Genomic DNA, 22,412 nt, shown 5'->3' on the forward strand with positions numbered 1-22,412 from the left:
GCCTGGATAAGAAGTGTCCTCCTCTGAAGGCCACTGTCAAGGCCTGGCCCCCCAGGTGGTGGATCCAGTCACTAAGCAGTAACTGGATCCTGAGGATTCTGACCTAAGAGATGAATGCTCTTACTGGGATGTGGGATCTGGCTGGAGGGAATGTATCACTGAGGGCTTGCCTGACTTCTTCTTTGTCTGTGTCTCACTCAGCCCAGTGTACCCTCCCACCATGATGCCTAGCCTGACCTTAGGCTCAGAGACATGGAGCCAAGTGACTACAGACTAATCTCTCCCAGACAATGAGCTAAAATGAAGCCTGCCTACTTTTAAGTTGTTTCTCTCAAGTATTTGCCACGGTGAGAAAAGCTAAGACATTGTCTAACACATAAATCTACCCCCTGCCAGACTCTCCCAGCCTCCTTTGATTAGCCCATCTCATATGGCACCCTTATTTTCAGCTTCACTAATTGTCAGATGCAATTGCAAAGACTGTGTATGCTGTTTATAAACAGTATCTCCAAATTGTGTACCCTGCAAAATGTCACACGGTCATAAACGTGATTCGGGAAAACCATAGGAATTTTGCGAAACCCCTTAGCAGATGAGAAAATGACCATTCTTCAGTCTAAAGGAGAAAAGAATGGGTGGTTTAATACTGAGGACACTCAAGTGGGGTGATCTGAGTGCTGCGAACTAAGTTTGGGACACTGCATGATGTGCCCGGATAATTTCATCAAAATGATACTCTTTAAGACCATGCTGTGAAAATTGGCCATGAAGATCGACCTACAGAGTAAGCTATCATGCAATTTGGTGCTGGAAATCCTGTATATCTAAGACACATTTGCTTCATTACTAGCTTAACCTATGATAATAGATGCAACTGTAGCTTTAACTCAACAATGAGATAAATTATTTTCCTACTTAAGATAAATTTAAGTTTTGAGATAAATTCTTTATCATTCCTCAGCTGTTCTCACACTTACTGGGAAAGAGGGTCCCTGATTAAGCATATCTGCAAAGAGTGGGGGCATTCCCAGCAGTATTTTTCTAAGATGACAAGGATCTGGGGTACTCCATGTGATATGTTTAGATTCTGGGAAGACAATGTATATGTTCTCATATAAAAGGCTACAGAGCCCCATTAGTCTGGACAATGAATAGAAGAATAGAACACACACACACACACACACATACACACACACACAGAAAGAGAAAGAAAGAGAGAGAGAGAGAGAGAGAGAGAGAGAGAGAGAGAGAGAGAGAGAGAGAGAGAGAGAGAGGGGTGTTGCAGGTAGGAGCAGTTAGTGAAGTCCGCATTTATCTTGCTAGAGAGGGCTTACCTATCTCCCATAGATTAGATGCCTGGATCTTAGGACTTATGGACACAAGAGAAAGGGCTACAACATTTTACACCCAAAGCATGGGCTGAAGGTGTGGAATGAGATGAACAGAAAGAAAGTCGAGGAAATGGGCCCAAAACAGCCTTTTGTATATCACAGAATCAGAAGATCAAGTGGTATGTATACATGCAAGCTGTGTCACCTGTGTGACCTGTCACTCTCAGCCCCATGAGTAATGGACAGAAAGCTGCATGGGGCTCAGCAGGGACCTCAGAAGTGGGCCAGCCTGCACTGTAACAATTCTGTTCTCATTTCCTTCTGCTCACTGGCCAACAGCTCTTCCAGAGCATCAGAGTTGGGGATGTGAGGACAGGACCAAGGGCACGGAAGCCAGGGCAGGATGAAATGTGCAGGTGGGCTCTTTCCAGCCCGCCCGAGACAGCTCACATATCCATCTCTTGTCCCGTTCCTCATGCTGCCTGCCACCTTGGATCAATTGCTCTAAGGAGTCCTAACTAGGAGATGGTATTAAAGACACGTGAACTTGGAGGCAGCATCTCTGAGTGTCAATGGCAGCGCAAATGGCCAGCCATTTCCTGGTCCACTGAGTGTACAGGGCATTAGCATACTGCTGGTAGGGGCTGCACCATCTGTCTTCTATACTCCTCATTGCCAGCAGCAAGGTGGAATCTATACCTAACCTTTGAGTCCATGAAGGACAATGTCCCAAATGCCCCTGAGATGATACATTCATGCAGGTGGCCACAGAACCACACTCTGGGGCTCCCTGAGCAGGTCCAGTAGGCTCCATCTTCAGTGAGGGGTGTTAGAGTTTCCTGTGCATAGGGGGCATGCAGACTCTTGGGGAGCCCTGAAAGTAAGGACCCTTGATCTTCTGTAGGTTCTGGGGGCTATTTATGAATCACCTGTGAGTCCTGGCGCTGCCTTCTCTGGCCTTGTCAGCAAAATAGGTATCATCCCAGCAGCCTCACAAGATGGCCTCTGAGCCTGTACTGGCTGGTTTTGTGTGTCAACTTGACACAGGCTAGAGTTATCACAGAGAAGGGAGCTTCAGTTGGGGAAGTGCCTCCATGAGATCCAGCTGTGGGGCATTTTCTCAATTAGTGATCAAGGGGGGTAGGGCCCCTTGTGGGTGGTGCCATCCCTGGGCTGGAAGTCTTGAGTTCTATAAGAGAGCAGGCTGAGCAAGCCAGGGGAAGCAAGCCAGTAAGGAACATCCCTCCATGGCCTCTGCGTCAGCTCCTGCTTCCTGACCTGCTTGAGTTCCAGTCCTGATTTCCTCTGGTGATCAACAGCAATGTGGAAATAAGCTGAATAAACCCTTTCCTCCCCAACTTGCTTCTTGGTCATGATGTTTGTGCAGGAGTAGAAACCCTGACTGACTAAGAGCCCCAATTCCAGGTCTGCCTTCCTAGGAAGCCTTTCCCAACCCCAGCCTTATCTTCCTCCTTAGCCCAGAGAACCAGCCATCACTCTTCCCTTGCCCTCCTTGCTCAGCCCCAATCCCCAATGTTTGTTTGTTTTTTCTTTTAGTCTGGGCAACTTTGCTCTGCAGGGGCAATGAGCTCTGCCTTCCTTCTTGTTCCTATTGCCTTCCTAGTTTCAGACTGGTTTGGATGACAAAACTCCTAGGATAAAGAAAGGGACCCAGCCTGAGAAGAAGCAAGATATCCCTACTATCTAACAAAGGGTGCCTTTAAAATCAGTTGGCTTCAGGAGCCTGAGCCTCTGTTCTACAAGGTAAGAGTGTTTGGGCAAGACTCACACTGAGCTCTTTGGAGCTTACAACCTGGGCAGGATTGTTGTCTGCACCACTTTGTCCTCAGCCAGGGTACCTTAAATAGTCAACTATGAGATATTATATAAAACACTTACCACAACAACTCCCATTGTTGATGTATGTGGTAAGCCAGGGGGCACAGAGCTCCCCAACCACAGCTAGTGTTTGAATGTGAGATGTCCTTCCCAGGCTCATGTCTGAACACTTGGTCATCAGATGGTGGTGCTGTTCTGGGAGGTTGTAGAATATGTGGGAGCTAGAGGAAGTGGATTACTGGGGCGGGGGCTTGTGGTTTGTGCCAGCTACTTATAGTTTGCTTCTAGCTTCCTGTCTGCATGACTGTGAGGAGGTAAGGTATCCACTAGGGTGGAGCTTCTGGCCATCACGTCTCCTCACCCTGACTGATGGCATCCCTTAGACTGTGAGCCAAAATAATTTTTCCTGTATTTTCTGTCAGATATTTGGCTACAGTAACAAGTTACTGATGCAACCACTTTGCTGGATACACCCACATTGGAGGACTGGAGTGAAAAGACTGAATGGGGAGAGAGATGGAAAAGAGAGATCAGAGAGGGGCATGGGGAGGGACAGCAACACTAAGGAATGTTGGAGAGTCCATGTGGAAGCCAGCTTCTGTAAGAGTTTCCTAAAATACATACACATGTGACAGAAATCTAAATGGAGTCAGTAAGAGGGGAGACAAAGCCACAACTAGACATCTTTCACCACCAAGTGATGGATTGAGTCTAGTTGAGTCACTGGTCAAAGGGACCCCGTGGAAAACCCCAAATATCTCAAGCATTGCCCAGGCTATTGGTTGTTCTCCATAAACTGAAAGAGAGTAAGGCCGGACTGCTGAAGTCAACACTTACACATCTCATTGAACACAGAGAAGTCAAGCCAGTGCCTAATTAGAGATTTAGTCCCTACTAATATTTATGGTCCAGGAAAGTACTCTGTACACTACCAGAGGATAACGACGACGACCATCAACCCAGCTAAAAACCCTTCAGTCTACAGTGGTGACTTGCCCACAAGATATGCTGGTGCAATATTGGTACAAATGTTGTGAGAATAACCAACCACTCTGTCATTGAATTTAAGACCCAGTCCATAAAATGGAACCCATGCCTGACTCTGTTTGGGGGACCAAGAACTTGAGACTGGATAGTCCATGGGCCTAAGGAAAAACCAAATACTATTATTCTGCTAATGCAGGATAACAATAAGATGACTCCTAACAACATTCTGCTGTATCCATAGATCAGTGCCCGGCCCAGTCCTCATCAGAGAGGCTTCTTCCTGTAGTAGATAGGAACTAACGCAGAGAGCCTAGGCTGGACAATGTGCAGAAAGTGAGAGATTCTGCAACACTCAGTTCTCAGTGAAATGCCTTCATCAAGCCCCTCAGGGATCTATGATGAAGAGGATGCAGAAAGATCATAAAAGTCTGAGGGGATAGATGACTCCTGGGAAATGGTACCCTCCAGACAAAACAAGACTGATACACATATGAACTACAGAGACTTAGGCAGAATGCACAGGGCCTAAACAGGCTAGTATGAGGAAAAGGGTCCTTGTACTAAGAAAGAGAGGTAGACATGAACTCTCACCCCTAAACGAGAAGCTGTCTACAACTGACACTTGCTTACAAAGGAAAAATTAGCTTTCACCAATGGAGTCTCAGTGGGTATATTAACTGTACTTCTGGGTAGGCCCCAGGTCCAGCAGTAGATGGCCTACACAAAACTAACCCAAAGGCATTTTTGTAGATTTTTTTTTTTTTTGCATCATATTGCTTTGGTTGGGCTTGTATATTGTGGTTTCTGATTTTATGTTTTGTGGATTTCATTTTGTGTATGTGTGATAGTTTCTTGTGTTTCTCCCACCTCCCGTTTTGTTTTAGCTTTTTGTTTGTTTACCTATTTGCTTTCTAAAGAGAGAGAAAGAAAGGGTGTGGAGTTATATGTGGGTGTGTGAAAAGGTCTGAGAGGAGCTGGGGAGGGGAAAGCATGGTCAGAATACTTCGCACAAAATTCTTTAATAAAAAATATTTTTAAAGAGTTTGAGGTTAGCTGGGGCTACAAAACTAGCCCCCGCCTTTAAGTGTTACTTTTGACAAATGTCAGCTTTACAGAGTTTTGTTTTCTCCATCTATGGACTGATCTTCAGATAAGAACACTGGATCATTATTTTGTTGGTGTTATAGGTATTGCAGAGATTTGTTTTTGTTTTTGTTTTCTGTTTGTTTGTTTGTTTTTTCTTTTTAAAAGGCCTTTCTGAGCCAGTGAGATGGCTCAGCAGGTAAAGGTGCTTGCATCCAAGCCTGATGATCTGAGTTCAATCCTTGGAACCCATGGTTGAAGGAGAGATCTGTCTCCTGACAGGTGTTCCTAGCCTCCACAAGCATGCTGTGGTATGCAAATGATAAATAACCAAAATACTTTCGATGAAAACACGAAGCCCTTCTTTTTGCAAGATGGTCAGATGTTCGGTGTTTGCTCAGCACATGCTCTGTGTATTTAACAAAACTTTGAAGTCCTAGCTAGGTACCCAGATTATTGTTCTCTGTGTGTCTGGCATACTGCAAGCCTGCTATGAAGATCTGCTGAAGACTAGAACTGGGCTTGGGAAGAAAGTACTCTGGCCCATTGGCTGACAGCTGGGTAAATAGAATAAACTGTGGTATATCCATGCAGTGGTACATTTGCTTGCTGTCAAAAAAAAAAAAAAAGGCACAGATTCGTGCTACAACAAGGAGGACATGATGCTACTAAGCCAAAGAAGTCAACCCCAAAGATCCACATAGTTTTTTTTTTTTTTCATTGCAAATCTACAGGCACAGAAAGGGACTTGGCAGTTATCTGGGACTGGGTGAGAGAAGACAGGAAGAAGAGAGGACTGATTACTAGTGAGTATGGGGTTTCCCATTGGAAGTTAACTGATTGTTAGTGCTCAGATAAAACTCAGTGTAAAAAACATTCTAAAATTGACTGTGGAACTAGATGGATGTGCATATCTACAAAAACACTAAAACCATAGAGTAGGATGTGGTGGCATGGCATACTTCATTAAACCCAGCATTCAGGATGCAGAGGCAGACGAATCTGGGTGAGTTCAAGGCCAGTTTGGTCTACATGAGCAGTTCTCAACCTATGGGTCTTGACCCCTTTGGGGATTGAACAACTCTTTCCCACGGGTCACCTAAGATCATTGAAAAACACAGATATTTACATTATAGACTCGCAACACTAGAAAAATCACTGTTGTGAAGTAGCAATGAAAATAGTTTTATGGTTAGGGGTGTCCTTAAAATATGAGAAACTGTATTAAAGGGTTGCAGCATTGAGAAGGTTGAGAACCACTTGCCTACATAGTAAGCTCCAGGCCAGTCTGGGCTACATAGTGAAACACCGTCTCAAAAATTGTGGAGTTGGGGAGAATCTAGAGAAATGGCTCAGAGGTTAAAAAGCATTTGCTGCTTTTACATAGGATCTGAGCTCAAAACTATCATTAATTCCAGTTCAAGGGGAATCTGACCCCCTTTCTGAACACTGGGCACATATATATACACACAGGCAAAATACTTACACATAAATAAATCTAACACTGAGGCCACAAAACACTGACTTGTGTTGACTGCTTGGCAGTGCTCAGATAAAACTCAGAACCTTGTGCCTGGAGGCAAGCACGCCACCTCTGAGCTACATCTGCTCTACAGGAGACACATCAACAATGCACTGACGTAGACCACCTCACCCAGTGTTTCTCCCCAGGAAGCTCTCAGCTACAGCCAGCTTTGCAGAGTCCCAACATGGATAGATAGTTCAGGAGTAGATTCCAGCTGGACCTGGAAGGATGAGGAGGCGGCGGGGGGGGGGGGGGGGGGGGGGGGGGGGGGGGGGGGGGGGGGGGAACAGCCTTCTCCTGGCCAAGTCACAAATGGCCGTTAATGCTTCTGCACTTACATACATCGATCGTTTACCTCCCTCTGCTCCCAGCACCAGATCTATGAGCGAGAGAAAAGGAAAAAAGGGCTCAGCTTTAAACTCTTATCACTAAAGTGAGTCTCCCTCTACATTAAAAAACTACCCAGCCCCTGTGGCAGCAACGGGCTCTGCTCTTGGGGGCATAAATTTGTGTGTGTAGAAAAAAGACTTATTGGTGAATTTAGCAGTATTTTTCGTTGAACTGGCAGTTGCAAACATTACACCAGTATTTATTTGATTCTTAAAGAGTACAAAACCATGGACCACAAATAAAGGAGATGGAGTAATAGTTTGTGGCTGGGCCACTAGCTTTAAACTTGAAATGAAGTGTCCAGTTTTGAGTTACTGTGTCCAACCACCATTTGTACAGTTTGAAAAGTGAAGGCACTTTTCCAGGCTGTCAGTGCGACCGTAGCTCATTCGTGTGAATGATATCACAAAGGAGCAGTTGCTCTGCCCGGAGCACCTCACTCATGACCAGAATATATTAAATGTATTAATCTGGGCCTCACGGCGTAATTTAGGAAGGCCCTTTATTTGACACATTCCTGTACATCCTTGCTTTATGGCTTGCTCCAGCAGGTAACAATGTCTCAAAAGTCTAGCTCCTGAATGAAGTTAAAATCACATGTCATCCCATAGCATATGCAGCTGGCTGGCTTATTTTGCTATCAAAATTACCACCCTGCAACAACATGAGACACTTAACAGGGACGTGTGTGATTTACCTCCTGGGCTCTAGGTGGGGTGATGAGGAGAGACTGCAGTGTTGAAGTGACCACATGCTGAGGGTGCTTCTGCTTCTCACTCTGCTTTTAATGTCCAAACTGTGAAATTAGACTCAGGGATGAAAATGAGTGCTATTTGAGATAGCCTGTGCTAAATAATTGCCAAGTTTGTTTAGGACCCTAAGGATGGGGGAGGGGAAGGGAGAACATTACCAAAGGGTCAGCTCTCCAGCAGCACACAGGATTTATAATCATTTCCGAAGCAGGCTGGTGACCATCGTCTGTTAAGAATGTGCCTGGGACTTAATGTAGCAATGTCTAATTTTAAGGCTAATGGGAGCAGCCCTGATTTACAATTTGATGCAGTATTTTTCTACCTGCCAGGCTGGCGTCTTTAGAAAGTTTACGATCTCAGGTAGCAAGAGAAGGCCAAAAAAGCAGAGAGGTTGTGTCTTTCATGAAACTATGGATTACTCATCTGGGAAGAGGAGGGGGTGCTGTTTGAAACTGTCTTGGACGGGCAAAACGGCTCAGTGGGTTAAACTGACTTCTGTCCAGCCTGAAGACCCGAGTTTGATCCCCAGGATTCACATGGTAGAAGGAGAGAACTGACTTCCTCAGGCCTCCACACAAGTGCTGTGGCACGTGCGTGCATCTGTCCCATTAATTACTGAATTAATTATAAAAAAAAATAACAAATTGTCTGTGAGCCTGTACCAGTAGCCATATTAGGAGTTTATTGGTCCTGGGTGATTTGATCCTTGTGGTCTTCGTTCTACACACACACACACACACACACACACACACACACACACACAAGCACCTATCCCCCAACACACAATTGAAGTTATTACCCTTATACTGATTTTTGAGAGAGCATTTCACATGCAGTCATAGTTGACCTGAATCTTACAACAGAGACCAGGCTTCAAATGCTGAGGCCACCTGTCTCTGCTTGCTAAGTACTGGGATTAAAGGTCTGAGCCTCCATATCTAACTATGAAATTATTTTTATGACTGAATTGTTACTAAGACAAACATTATCTAGGATAGATTCATTATTTTAATGGTAATCTTTTATAGTCACTTTTTACCTTTTTAAAGAAATAAGGAAGAAAGAGTTGGATGTGAGGGTGCATGCCTTTAATCCCAGCACTTAGGTGGCAGAAGCAGGTGAATCTCTGAGTTCGAGTCCAGCCTGCTCTACATAGTAAGTTTGAGGCCAGTCAGGCTACATAAAGAGACCCTGTCTCAAAAAATAAAACAAACAAACAAACACAAAAATACAAAAACAGCAACAACAAAAAAATGACAGCAGTTCTGTGGGCCGTTAGCATTGTCTGCTGAGACTCCCCCAAGCTTCTGCTCATTCTGCCGGACAGAAGTTTTCTGTTTGCCTGCTTTGTTTTGTTTTGCTTCTAAAGATTGAACTCCAAGCTCCATCAACTTAGGCAGGTGCCTAAGTACCCCAACAGGAGTTCCTTTGTTTTAAAGGCAAGATAGTCTGGGAGACAGCTCTCAGAGACAATTCAGTGAGGGCATTTCAAACCCTCACCCGAGCCAAACCACTCCCCAGTCTCCCCAAAACTCTTCCTTCTGGACAGGAAGGAACACATTGTTCTTCTGTGTCTTCTTTTTTATTATTATTTTATTTATTGAATAATAATAAATAAGTAGAAGAGTATTTATTTAAACGCTTGGTCCCCAGCTTAGTGCACTGGGGACTCCTTCTTCTCTTCTTGTTTACTTTTTCTTTCTTTCTTTTTTTTTTTTTTTTTTTTTTTTTTTTTTTTTTTTTTTTTTTTTTTTTGAACTAGGCTATTGCTATGGGCTTTCTGGTGCTTTTTCAACCTGGGGCTGTCTCCTAGAATGAAGCAGAATCCACCTTCAGGCATGGTGGACTGCTGTGATGGAGAGGCAGCGGCAGTGTGGCATCGATGATGGGTCCAGCAGCTGACCCCTGCCTCTCATCGACCGCCCTCCTCTCTGCAGCCGCCTCTGCGTTCCAGCCAGCTGCAAGAGTAAAGGGCAGCCGTGGTCCAGGTCAGCCAGCCAGTCATTAATAATGTTTTCATTGGTGACAGTGACAAACCTGCAGTACTTGTGGAGAGTTTATTAAGGTCAGTCTATAAATAAGAATTAAAAATTTTTAAAAAATAGGTTGACACCGACGAACAGACAGATGAATAAAGTGACTGACTGAAACGATAAATAAGAGTGGAGGAGAGCAGCCCCCCTCGGAAAAAAAGAGGCCCCGCCCACTCTATCTGAGGCCCCTGCCCCAAGTTCAGATTTCAGTTGCGGCTTCCAAACTTGTAGGTTCCAGGCATCTGGGCGCTGGCTAATATTTTCTTATTAAAATCTGTTCTCCTAGCTGATAAAAAAGAATTGCAGCCACTTCTCTATGTCAGTCCTGTAACTGAGAGCTGGTAAAACTTAAATGTCTTGTCTGTCCTCACACTTGCAAGCAGATGGTCTTTCCGAGGAGCCTGGTTCCAAGCCTGTGAATGTGCACGGCTGTGCCTGGCTAGCCTGTCTGCCTGCTCCTTGCTGTCTCAGGACGAATGCCTGGGTAAATAGTTCAGGGGAGTCACAAGCTGGTAGTGAGGATTTCTATAGTGTGGTTGGTCAGGCTCAGAGGGCAGGAAGCCCCCTCATGGAGCGTGTGTGCGGGGGATGCCCTCTCAACCGTGTGGCTCCTCCTAGGCAGGGACTTGTAGCAATTGGGGTTATGCTTCAGTGTGTGTGGTGTGTGTGTGTGTGTGTGTGTGGGTGTGTGTGTGTGCATATGTATGTGGAGATTAAAAGTCAACCTCAACTGTCATTCCTCAACTGTCGTCGACCCTGTTCTCTTTGAATGAAGCAGGATCTCTCCCTGGCCTGGAGCTCTGGGAGCTCACTAAACAGGATAGGCTCTGGCCAGGGAACTCCAGGGATCTGCTGGTCTTCACTTCTTCTCTAGGTCTGGGGTTTCAAACATGTTCCTCCATGCCTGAGTTGTTGAGTGAGTCCTGGAATTGATCTCAGGTCCTTGTGATAAGCATTGCCCCAGGCCCCTCACGGTAGCTAACTCTCACGTGAAATCTTCAATAAGTCGTAGTGGTCTAGGAAGGAAGCAGGCAGTAGTCAGGCTGGTCGGTTCCCTGAGTTATCTGCTCCCCATGTATTCCCAGTCTAGAGGGTCTCAGGCTTACTGACTGGCCAGAAGCGTAATGAGCTCCCACCAGGAGTTAGAGGTAAGAGCCTTGGCTCTGTGGGAGATGAATCCAGTTTGGCAAGGGTCTTGTGAGAACTGCCTTCTACACTAGACCTTGGACCAGGAGCACCAGGCAGAAGGAGGGGAATAAGGTACAAGGGACAGAGGCTGGCCTGTGATTCATTGTGAGACGGGGGAAACCATGTCATAGGCAGAATAGATGCCTCTCTGCCAAGGAAGACCTACCCTAGAGTAGAATTCCAGAAGTGCCTCCTGGAGGAAGCTCACAATGATGATATTTGAAAGACAAGAGAGACTATGCCACAGAGTGGGGGTGGGGCTCAACTGTGCCCCCCTCAAAACTCATATGTTGTTGGTCTAACCATGCTGGGTGGCAGAGGCTGCTTTTGTCTTTAATTTCTGTCTTGTTTTGTTGTGGGTGTAGTTTTTGTTTGGTTGCTTGCTGGGTTGTTTGTTTGTTTGAGACAGGGTTCTCTGGGTAGCTCTGGCTGTTCTAGAACCTATTCTGTAGACCAGGCTAGTCTAGAACTCAGATTCACCTGCCTTTGCCTCCCGAGTGCTGGGGTTAAAGGTGTATGCTACCACATCTGGCTTTTCCTTTTTAATTGAATTTTTTACTGTTTGAGAATTTTATACACAAATATTGCATTTATATCATTTCCATCCCTACCCCCAACTCCTTCTACATCACTAATCTCCCTCTCACGTTCATGACCTCCTTCCTCTTCCATAGTTCATGTTGTCACATGAACACACACACACACACACACAACCTACTGAGTCCATTTAGCATCATTCTTATGTACATGCGTTTAGGGCTGACCACTTGAAACTGGATAACCTATCAGAAAACTTGTTCCTAGAAAAGACTGATCCTCTCTCTCCCAGCAGCCATTGGAGGCACTTCATCTATGGGTACGGCCTTGTGAAATTTCCCCTATCCATGCTGACATGTCCTCTGATATTGTCAGTGTGTGGGTTTCATGTAGACGACGATATTGTTGAGGGCTTATGGGTGTAATTTCCCTGACCTAGACACTATGTCCTGGAAGACACTATTTTGCAGCAGGTGGCCTGGTGCTCTGGTTCTTACAATCTTTTTAGCTTGTCTTTCATGATGCTCTCAGAGCCTTATGTGTGGAGAGTGCATCATAGATGTAGCAATTAGGAACAAGCTTACTCGTTTGTGTTTTGTCTCATTGTGGACCTCCGTGCAAATAAAATTCTTTGGTGAGGGGTGAGAGCTACATTCATCTGTGAATATAAGATTAAATATTTAAAATATAGTTAGAAATTATAGTGTTTTTTTTTCTTTTAAAGTATGCTGGAGAGATGGCTCAGCAGTTAAGAGCACCAACTGCTCTTCTAGAGGTCCTGAGTTCAATTCCCAGCAACCATGGTGGCTCACAAACATCTGTAATGGGATCCAATACCTCTTCTGGTGTGTCTGAAGACAGCTATAGTGTACTCTCATATATAAAATAAATAAGTCCTTTTTTTAAAAAAAGACAATAGTAAGTTATCCTTTAGGGTCTATGACCTATCTATTTATGACCTCTCTGGGCAAGTATAGCTAGTCAGGCATGAGTTCCTGCCTACAGAGTAAGCCTTTAGTCCAGCTAGTCAGCCGTTGGTTACACCCAAGATAATCCCACCACTATTGTACCATTGATGATACTGGGCTTTATGTAGCTGAGGATGGCTCATATTTGCTATGTAGCTGAGGATGGTCTTGAAGTTCTGATCCTCCTGCCTTCAGCTCCAGAGTTCTGCAATAATAGGCTTGTATGATCTTGCTCAACTTGGAGACAATCTCTAAAGAGATGATTAAGTATGTATATACCTAAAATGACCTCCATAAAGTCTGATTAGTAGTCCCATAAGAAAACAAGGTTTAGACACAGCCACTGGAAAGGAAAGGCTATGGGAGCAAACCTGCAAACCAGGGAGAGAGTTTACTGCAAAGAGCTATGGGGGCTGTATAAAGCTGAATGAGGTCTGCAGGCAGAAGCCAAGGTGGCTTCCAAAAGCAAGAAGAGGCTAGATGGGCACCCTTCCTGACAGCCTATGAGGGAGCAAGCACTGGATCACCTGTTGATTTCAGCTCACTGATAATGAATTTAAATATCTGGCCTCCAGAGCCAGAAGAAAAATAAATTCTGTTGTTTTAAGTCACTGAGTTTCAGGTAACCTGCTTCAGAAGCCAGGGGAAACTAACCCGGTGCTCCAGGTTTTGCAGAGACACCCCGTGGCTCTCAGTCTACATTAGTCAGCTTTAACACAATGTCAGAGGTAACCAACTTCAAAAGAAGGAAAAGATGTTTGGGATGATAGTAGTGGAAGTTTTGGTCCATGGCTGGTTTGTCCCATTGCTTGTGGGCTGTGATAAGTAGTGCATCATGTTAGGGTCTTCCTGATGAGGAAGAAGTTGCCCTCATCATGGTCAGGAGCAAGGGAGAGAAGAAGGGAGAAGTCCTGCTAAGGATACACCTACAGTTACCACCACATCCCCAGTGCACTAAGCTGAGGACCAAGCCTTTACATAAAAGTCCTCAAAAGGCATTCCAGATCCAAATACTCCTCTTTTCTCCTCCTCCTATCCCCTCCCCTCCCTCCTCCTCCCTTCTCCCCTCTCCTGCCTTCCCCTTCATTTCACTTCTTTCTCTTCTCTCTTTCTCTCTCCATCTCTCTCCTTTTCCCTCCCTCTCTCCCTTCCTCCTTCCCCCTCTCTCTCTCCTTTCTCCCCTCCCCCTCCTCCTCTGTCTCTCTACTTCTCCTTTCTTCTCCCTCTCCCTTTCTCCCTCTCCCTCTCCATCCTCCTCTTCTCTCCCTCCACCCCACTACCTTCCCCAATCTGCAGCTTTTCCTCAGAGCTCAGAGGTGCTTAAGTACAGTGCATGAATTAGGCCATGGGAACTTTCATCATCTAACCAAACCTGGGAGTGGAGCATCTGCCTCACAGCTAGCAAAACCCACCTGAGGAGCTCAGATTTCAAGTTCACCTAGACACTCCCATTTGTTGCTTTTAATTTGGTGATAAATGTGCAGGCCCCAGAAACAACGACCTGAGAAAGCCCCTGACAATTGGGACATGTAACCAAGATAGGAAGAAAGAAAGAAAAGTACTTTGTCCAAAAGGCTTATTCCCCTCAAATGTTTGAACTCCAACAACAAGAACCCCAGCGAGCCTGTGAGCCCCTTCCCCCTCTGGGTAGGGGAATCCCAGAGAATACTGCCTTCCACATGGTGTCATGTGCACACTGACAGCCCAGAGAAGAAAGAGAGAATCAGGGAGCTGGGAAGGAGGCTCTAGGCAGTTCGCTGGCTGGGAGGTCGGGACCTAACAGAAAAGAGACTGCCAAGTCACTACCTGGGGATGGGGTGGGCTGCTCGAGTCACTTGCTCCCAGCTGGAAAATATGTAGGAACTGTACCCAGGCACAGATTCACCTCTGCCACCACCCTGTAGCACCCTCTCTTGAAGTCCGCTTTCAGTTCACTGTCTCTTCAAACCTTTCTCTACCACGTTGCTCTTGCTCAAGTTCTTCACTGTGCTTTTCCCAGTCTAGATCACTTGCTCTTGTGTGTTTGTTGGATTAATGAGGCTAGACCAGGAGTGCCCAGTGTCCACCTGAGAGAAATCACTCAGGAAAACACCCAATCAAAGAATGAGCAGGCAAATGAATAAGAAAAAAGCAGTTGAGATGCAGAAAGACCTTCCTCAGATGAAGGGGGCCACAGAAGCAGTGGGGAATGTAACGGTAGGGCTCTTGGGGAGGTATATATATGGATTTGCTTGATGGTTTCTACAACTCTCTAGAGAGGATCAGAAACTGTATGGAGGGTCTGAGGGAGGTCAGGAGTGAGGAAGACCCTTGGGGTTCTCTCACTGATCTGAAACTTGAAGCCTGTGGCAGGGAGATTTGCCAGGGTAAGGAGTGTGCGCGTCGCACACGCAAGTGTGTCTGGGGTGGGGGAGGTGTATGCACACTACAATGCTATATGCAGGCCAGAGGCAGACTTAGTGGCACATACCTATACCACTGAACTACCTTACCAGCCTGAAAGCTGACTTCTAACAATGGTGAGCCAGGGTCATAGGGCTAGCTAATGGGAGAAGGCTGAAGGTCCTGGGCGGATTGCACTGAATCTCACCATGTGTCCCGGCGCTTAGCTGACCAGCAGCAATGATGACAGAACACCGAGGCTCCTTCTCACGCGGCTTACTCAAGAATTCCTTTTTGTTGCAGCTCTTTCAGGTTTTTTGCTTCTGTGGAATGGCCCTGGCTGCTCAGCAACCGCTGCTTTTATACCCGAGCCCGAGCTCTCGTAGTTCTCCTGGATTGGTTCCCTGGCAATCGCCTCATTAGCATGCACCCGCTCAGGAGGGGTTGACACATGCGCAGTGGAACTGTTTCTAAGCGGCTGCTACAACCATGTTCAGACTAAAGTCCTGAAGGCAGAATGTGGGCTTCCTCAAAGTCTGTGAGTCCACAGACTTCAGCCCATGCTCCACTATGCTTAGTGCTGCCTAGCAGCCCATAAGCTGGAGACTCCAAGACAACTAGACACGTGGTCCTCACTTCAGGAGCCAAGCTCACTACCGTCCCACACTTTGCAGTGGGGCAAAGGAGCACTTTACTCCGTGACATTTTAATCAGTTTGAAGTGAAAGGAAATCTTCCCCTAATCACCCTGAGAAAATCTTTAATTGTTAAAATTCCTTTTTTTCCCCTTCTGCTTAAAGTTTCATTATTTTTAAACAATCCAATTTTACGGGCATTGCATCCTTAATGTGACCTAATTATGGGGGTGTTTGGCAAAGACACAGAGGTGGCTTCCTGCAGGAACTTCCACTTTCACTAGGGAGAGCCTGGGGTTCTTACATCATTACACACTGCCATTACTCGGGCTTTCAGTGGGAGCTGTGAAAACACTGGGTTACAAATAATTAAATCCAGCACAAACCAGAACTGCTCCTGAAGATATGAACACATTTTCACAAAAGGCAACAGAATCACAACAGCCTCGTGCTATATCCTCAGGGTCACCGGTGTTTGTCACTGGGCAGTTCTCTTTGCAGTCCTCCAAGAAGGAGCAGAAGAATTCACTGTTTAAAACCAGCCCCCGCAGCAGCCAGGTGTGGTGGCACACCCTTTTAATCCCAGTGTGCCAGAGGCAGAGGCAGGCAGATCTTTATAAGTTCGAGCCTGGTCTACAAAGCAAGTTACAGGGCAGTCATGGCTGTTACACAGAGAAACGCTGTCTCAATAAAATAAAATAAATAAAATAAAAGCAGAATAAAAATAATCACCAACATGATCATCATTGCTTGCAGAAGGCTGTTTCCATGCAAGCATATTATTTCTCCAGATTCTCCCCTCCCCTTCTCCCTCTTCTCTTCTGATTACTTCCTCTGATCCCCAGACAGTCTCACGTCTACTTTCTTGTTACCTGTACATATATGGTTTTCTGTCACAGGAAAGAAAATAGGCATTCTTGTCTTTTCTGAGAGTGACATAATTCTCTTAAGCTGATTGCCTGTGGTCGTATTCATTTTCCTTCAAACATGATAACTTCATTCTTTATGGCTGAAAAAATTACACTCTGTGTGAGCCTCACATACTCTGTGAACCCACCCTACTGGGAGTTAGTGTGGGGTTCCTCAAAAACTGAAGTCAGGGAGCTGGTGAGGTGGCTCAGTGGTTAAGAGCACTTGCTGCTCTTTCAGAGGACCAAAGTTGAGTTCCCAACCCCCATGTTTGTTGGTTCTCAACCACTTGTAACTCTAGCTCTAGGGAATCCAGTCCCTTTTTCTGAGCCCCAGGTACCAGTACTTACTATAGTGCACAAACACATACAAATAAACAAATAATACATACTTTTTAAAAATTTAAAAGTAGATCTACCTTATAACTCAACTGTACCTCAAGGGTTCTTTGGAGAAAGGGTTCTTTGGAAAGCCGGTTGTGTCCGTGTTTTGCTGGGACAAACACATGAAGAAGTGTTTTCCTGAAGCAGACACAGGTGAAAGGATGGTTTGCTAAAGCAAGCATGTGAAAGGACGTGTGATGAAGGATTCATCACTAACGACACACATGTATTGGTCCACCTTACATTGCATAGTTGAGTTCTATTTGTTGAGACTCCATAGTAAGAAATGCACCAAAAACCTTCTGGTGGTGTGCTGCAGTTTCTTGTGGCTTCTGTGGACTTGGGCCAATTGGCAGAGTAATGTCAGCTGATACAGGCTCATGTGGAGTTTTGCTAAGACATACTAACGTGCTAAGGCAAGACACTTGGTGAGGCAAGATCCATGAAGAACACGCGTGATGTCTGGAGGGAGTATAAATAGAACTCAGTGGACTGTGAGAGGAGTTGGGGCTGCTGGGAGAGCTAGCTGGGCAATACTTATTGGTCACACATCTTTGCTGATCTTCTCTTCGTTGAGAGAGGCACAGCATAGAACTTCTCCTGGCATCCCCGGTGGTCCTAATTCTTCCTGCTGACTCGTGTTGACTCAGCTGAGGCCTGGCTGTCTCTGCTAGGTCGTGCCACTGCTGTTGCTATCCCAACTCTACCTAACTATACTGCTGGGATATCCATGAAGTGTTTGCGAGTGAATCCACCTCCCGCCGCTGACCTGTGAACTGAACTGCTGATTTTCTGACAATGCAGATGGAATCTGCTCGAAAGAAGCAGTTCTAAATAGGTCCATTTTCTCTGCATCTTTTCTTTTTCACTACCTCTGGTGGGTGGTGGGCTAGAAGAGAGGTTAAAGCATTTAAGAACTATCATTAAAAGTGAACTTTGAAAAAAAATCAAAACAACATGAACCAGCCCTGGGTCTTTACCCCCAAGAACTTTAATTCAGCATGTTATAGAAGTTCCAACATATCAATGCTTATTAAAGAACTATCACGATACCTAGTTGTGGACCTAACCAAAGTATCCAACAACAGAAGAATGGATGAAGACAAGAAATCGATTTTGATGACTTCTGTACATAGTCTGCTAGAGGTGGGAAACCTACGCCAGAGCTCCAGCTGTGCTGTTTAACCAGAAGTGCTCCCCCTCCATCCTTTCACCACCTTCTATGTTACTGTGATAGACCTACTTAGATCCCTGAGGATGCTAGGCAAGCATTCTACCACTGATCTCCATCTTAGCCTTTTTAAAATGAGTTCTCACTAAATTGCTCACTATGGCCTTGAACTTACTCTGTATCCCAGACTAGCCTTGACTTCTCCATTCTCCTGCCTCAGCTTCCCAAGTAGCTTATTTTATAGGCCTGTATCACCAGGTTTACAGATCCTGCGTCTCTGTGTTCAATTTCTTCACTACTGTGGGAGACCTGCAAAGTATTTAAGAACGCCCAGAGCCTAGGTTACTTGTACCATGCCTGCATTAGTCCTGTGAAACTTCATTTAAAAGAAAACTATAGTCACTCAGTGAAATCCAAGAATATGTTGAATGAAATATTTCCTAAATACTTAGTCATTAGGCTTTTAGTTCCTTTTCTCTTGCTATAAAGAGTCAACAGGACCAAGACAAATTATAGAAGAAAGAGTTTATTGGGGACTTGCTTCAGTTTCAGAGGGTGAGAGTCCATAACTATCATGGCAGGCAGTATGGCAGCCAGCAGCTAGGCAGGGAGGCATGGCACTGGAACAGTGGCTAAGAGTTTGCAGAGAGGGGTGGGATGGGGTGGGAGCACTAAACTGGGAATGGTGTGAGCTTCTGAAGCCTTAAAGGCACCCTGGGTGACATGCCTTTTCCAACAAGACCACACCTCCTAGTTCTCCCCAAACAGTTCCATCAACTAGGGCCCTAGAATTTAAATATACAAGCCGGTGAAGGAGGCCATTCTGGTTCAAACCACCAAAATTAGATGCTATGTTTCTTGGATAAAATGAAGGAGCACAGTCATCTTTAAAAAGTACAGTGAGAGAACTGGGGAATGGCCAGGTTGGGAAAGTGTTTGCTGTACACACATGAGGACAAATTCTTAGACCCCAGCCAGGCATGGCAACTGGATCTGGAACCCAAGTACTCTTACCGAGAGATGGGAGGCAGAAGCAAGAGAATCCCCAGAAGTTCAAAGACAGCTAGCCTGGTATACAAAGCTGTAAATGGCAATGAGGTCCCATCTCAAAATAAGTGGAAGTGGGGCTGGAGAGATGGCTCAGTGCTTAGTAACACTGACCTACTCTTCCAGAGGACCTGAGCTTGATTCTCAGCATCGACATGGTGATTCAAACCATCCTTACTTAACTCCAGTCTCATGGGATCCGTTGCCCTCTTCTGGCCTCTATGGGTTGCACTCATGCAATACACAGATACACAAGCAAACAGAACACTCATACACATGAAAATTTTTAATGTGAAAATATTTAAAAAAAATAAGTACAATGACCAACCTTCAAAGTTGCCCTCTACACATGCGCACACACACACACACACACACACACACACACACACACACACACACAGGGATAGGATGTATTTGGAATTAAAATTAGAGATTTGCCAAGATCTCTGCATCTAGGCTGTATGCCACCAGAATGCCCAGGTGGAGACTTCTGGCTACAAGCCTGGTTCTAGACATGTCACCCTTAGACCTTATGGATCTTCATGTCCTCTGATATGGCAGAGCCATTTCAGGTTTATACACATGTGTGCATGACAACTAGAGCCCTGTGGTGGTCTTTGCCATTGGTAGGTGCCACCCACCAACTGCCATTAGCTGTACCTCTGCCCCTGGAGTTCAGAGCTGTGGTCACCTGGTCACTACTGACAGATCCTACTCATGTCTCATCACCTGCTCCCTGAGGTGCCTATGGCTGGTTGATTCCTTAGAGTGAGAAATTATAACTTTCAGTTGGGAGGTGGTGGCTCACGCCTTTAACTGCAGCACTTAGGAGGCAGAGGCAGATCTATGATTGAAGGCCAGCCTGGGCTACAGAGCAAGTTCCAGGACAGCCTGGGCTATACAGAGAAACTTTGTCTTGATAAACCAAAAATAAGAAAACAGCCCCCCTCCCCCAAAAAAAAGAAGAAGAAGAAAAAGAAAAAAAAAAAGAAAAGGAAAGAAAGATGATGACTCTCATGGAATAACACAACTTACCAAAGACCCTTCAGATGCCAGTAAAAGGGCCCAGACCTCTAGATACAAAGTAGAGGTACAGACTATGGTCCAATGGTAAACAATGATTTTGCATAAGTGTAGCTGTCAAAAAATGGATAGCCAGACCCTTTGAAAGAAGCCTAGGTGCTGAAAGCAAGAAGTGGCTTCCTCGGTGCAAGGCTAGCTGGGACAGGCAAGGAAGGCCAGGTAGTTTCTATTTCCCATGCTGCCTGGTTCCCGACACCTTTCTCCCCCGATGCCCCCACCAGAAGATTTGGTTCCCACTTCCCCCAAGACAAAAGGCACAAAGGCAACTGGAAGTGAATGCTAGGATTAAGCATGGCTGACATCCAAGGTCTTGCTGCTGAGACTGTTTGGAGCCGTGGCCAAGCTCACAGGTTCTTGGGACAGCACCACTACTTTCTGGTTGGTCCCTGCTATTCTTGTCTCTAACATGGAAACAGCAGTTAAGACAGTTACAGCAGCACTTAGGCAGTGGAATCTTTACGCTGATGGAATGGGGTTATTCATGAAAGTTGCTTAGCAAATATCAAATGTGAAGGGTACATTGGGTATCACTGCTTGTGTTAGTAACATTTTACTTCCATACTAATTGTTATAAGATTGTTTTATTTATGTGTTTGTTTATTTATTTTATTCTTGGTGCTAAAGACGTAGTTCATTGGTTAAGAGCACTCACTAATCTTTCACAGGACTTGGGTTAGGTTCCCAAGCCCCACATCAGGAGGCTCACGACTGATTGTAATTCCAATTCCAGGGAGGAATTTGATTTCCTTCTCTGACCTTGATGGATACTGCATGCACATGGTTGGCACAAACTCATGCAGGCACATACATAGGCATAAATATTTTCACCTTTATGTTTTATTATTTATTTTTGTATATGTAATCTATGTGAGTACACACACACACACATACACACACACTCACACACACACTCACACACACACACACACACACACACACACACACACAGAAGCCAGGAGAGGGTGATGGGTGTCGTTTCCCATCACTCCTCACTTGTCATCTGAGACAGGGTATCTTCCTGAGCCTAGTGCTGGAGTCGTAGCTAGGATGGAAGCTAGCAGCCCTCAATAATCTGTCTGTACCTTCCTCAGAGCTTGGGTTACAGGCATTTGCAGGGACACCTAACTTGTTACAGGCATTTGCAGGGACACCTAACTTGTTACAGGCATTTGCAGGGACACCTAACTTGTTACAGGCATTTGCAGGTATTCCTAATTTGTTACAAGGACACTAAGATCCAGACTCTAGTCCTCATGATTGCGGATCGATCACTTAACTGCTGAGCTGTCATCTCTCCACCCCACAATTCTATAACTTTGTAATTACCGTGACTGTTTTAGGATGAAGGGGTTGGTGCTTTGGGAGGGCCCCTGACTCACTTTGGTCACCAAACCGCTCAGCGAGGCTAGGGATGGTTCCAAACCCCTCAGCACTCCCAGAACAGCCTCAGCTCTTCCATCCTTGTGGGCCTTTCACTAGACATATCTGACCACTCCCAGATTGGACAATCCAATCTGCATAGATGCAGAGACTACAGGGTCTTAGACTGAGTCACGGTTCTCTGTGAAACGACAGAACTGAAGGTGGAATGAGAAATCTGACAGCAAGAAAGAATTTCTAATAACACAATAACCAAAAATTAATTCGAAATCTAATGTGTGATGATTCTGAGGTTACGGGGCAGTGATTACCTGCATTGTATTGAGAGACTTCCCTGAGGCTTTAATTCTAAACAAATAGCACTCGGACTTTTCATTATGAAGGCCATCAAGCAAGAGAACACCGAGCTTGTACACACACACACACACACACACACACACACACACACACACAACCTAAATAAATATGGAAAAACAATTATTGAATGAATTTTGGTCTGAGATTAGACCGAATTTCCAATTTCTGAAATGGCCTTGAATGTACATTTACCATTTTGTCCTGTGTATTTAGGCAAAGCCTCATTCTCAGCTCTGACTGTTATAAAATCAAAATGTCAATCAATTTGGGGAAGTGTTGGAGGTGCTATGTCTTACAATTTCAAATATTCAAATATTCAAATTTATCTCTTTACATAAAAAAAAAATCGCAGCCGGGCAGTGGTAGTGCCCGCCTTTAATCCCAGCACTTAGGAGACAGAGGCAGGCAGATTTCTGAGTTCAAAGCCAGCCTG

General features: G+C 45.3%; 1 long non-coding RNA gene across 1 annotated transcript; it reads right to left on the reverse strand.

The window, feature by feature from the left end:
- Window positions 1–9,950: 9,950 nt before the first annotated feature.
- LOC116100925 lies at window positions 9,951–15,337 on the reverse strand. The gene is made up of 2 exons (XR_004122733.1): window positions 15,224–15,337; window positions 9,951–10,956 (listed from the first exon to the last, which is right to left on the reverse strand). It is a non-coding gene; the product is annotated as an uncharacterized LOC116100925 (long non-coding RNA).
- Window positions 15,338–22,412: the final 7,075 nt, after the last annotated feature.

The sequence above is a fragment of the Mastomys coucha genome, unplaced genomic scaffold (genome assembly GCF_008632895.1).
Source record: "Mastomys coucha isolate ucsf_1 unplaced genomic scaffold, UCSF_Mcou_1 pScaffold21, whole genome shotgun sequence".
Lineage (NCBI taxonomy): Eukaryota > Metazoa > Chordata > Mammalia > Rodentia > Muridae > Mastomys > Mastomys coucha.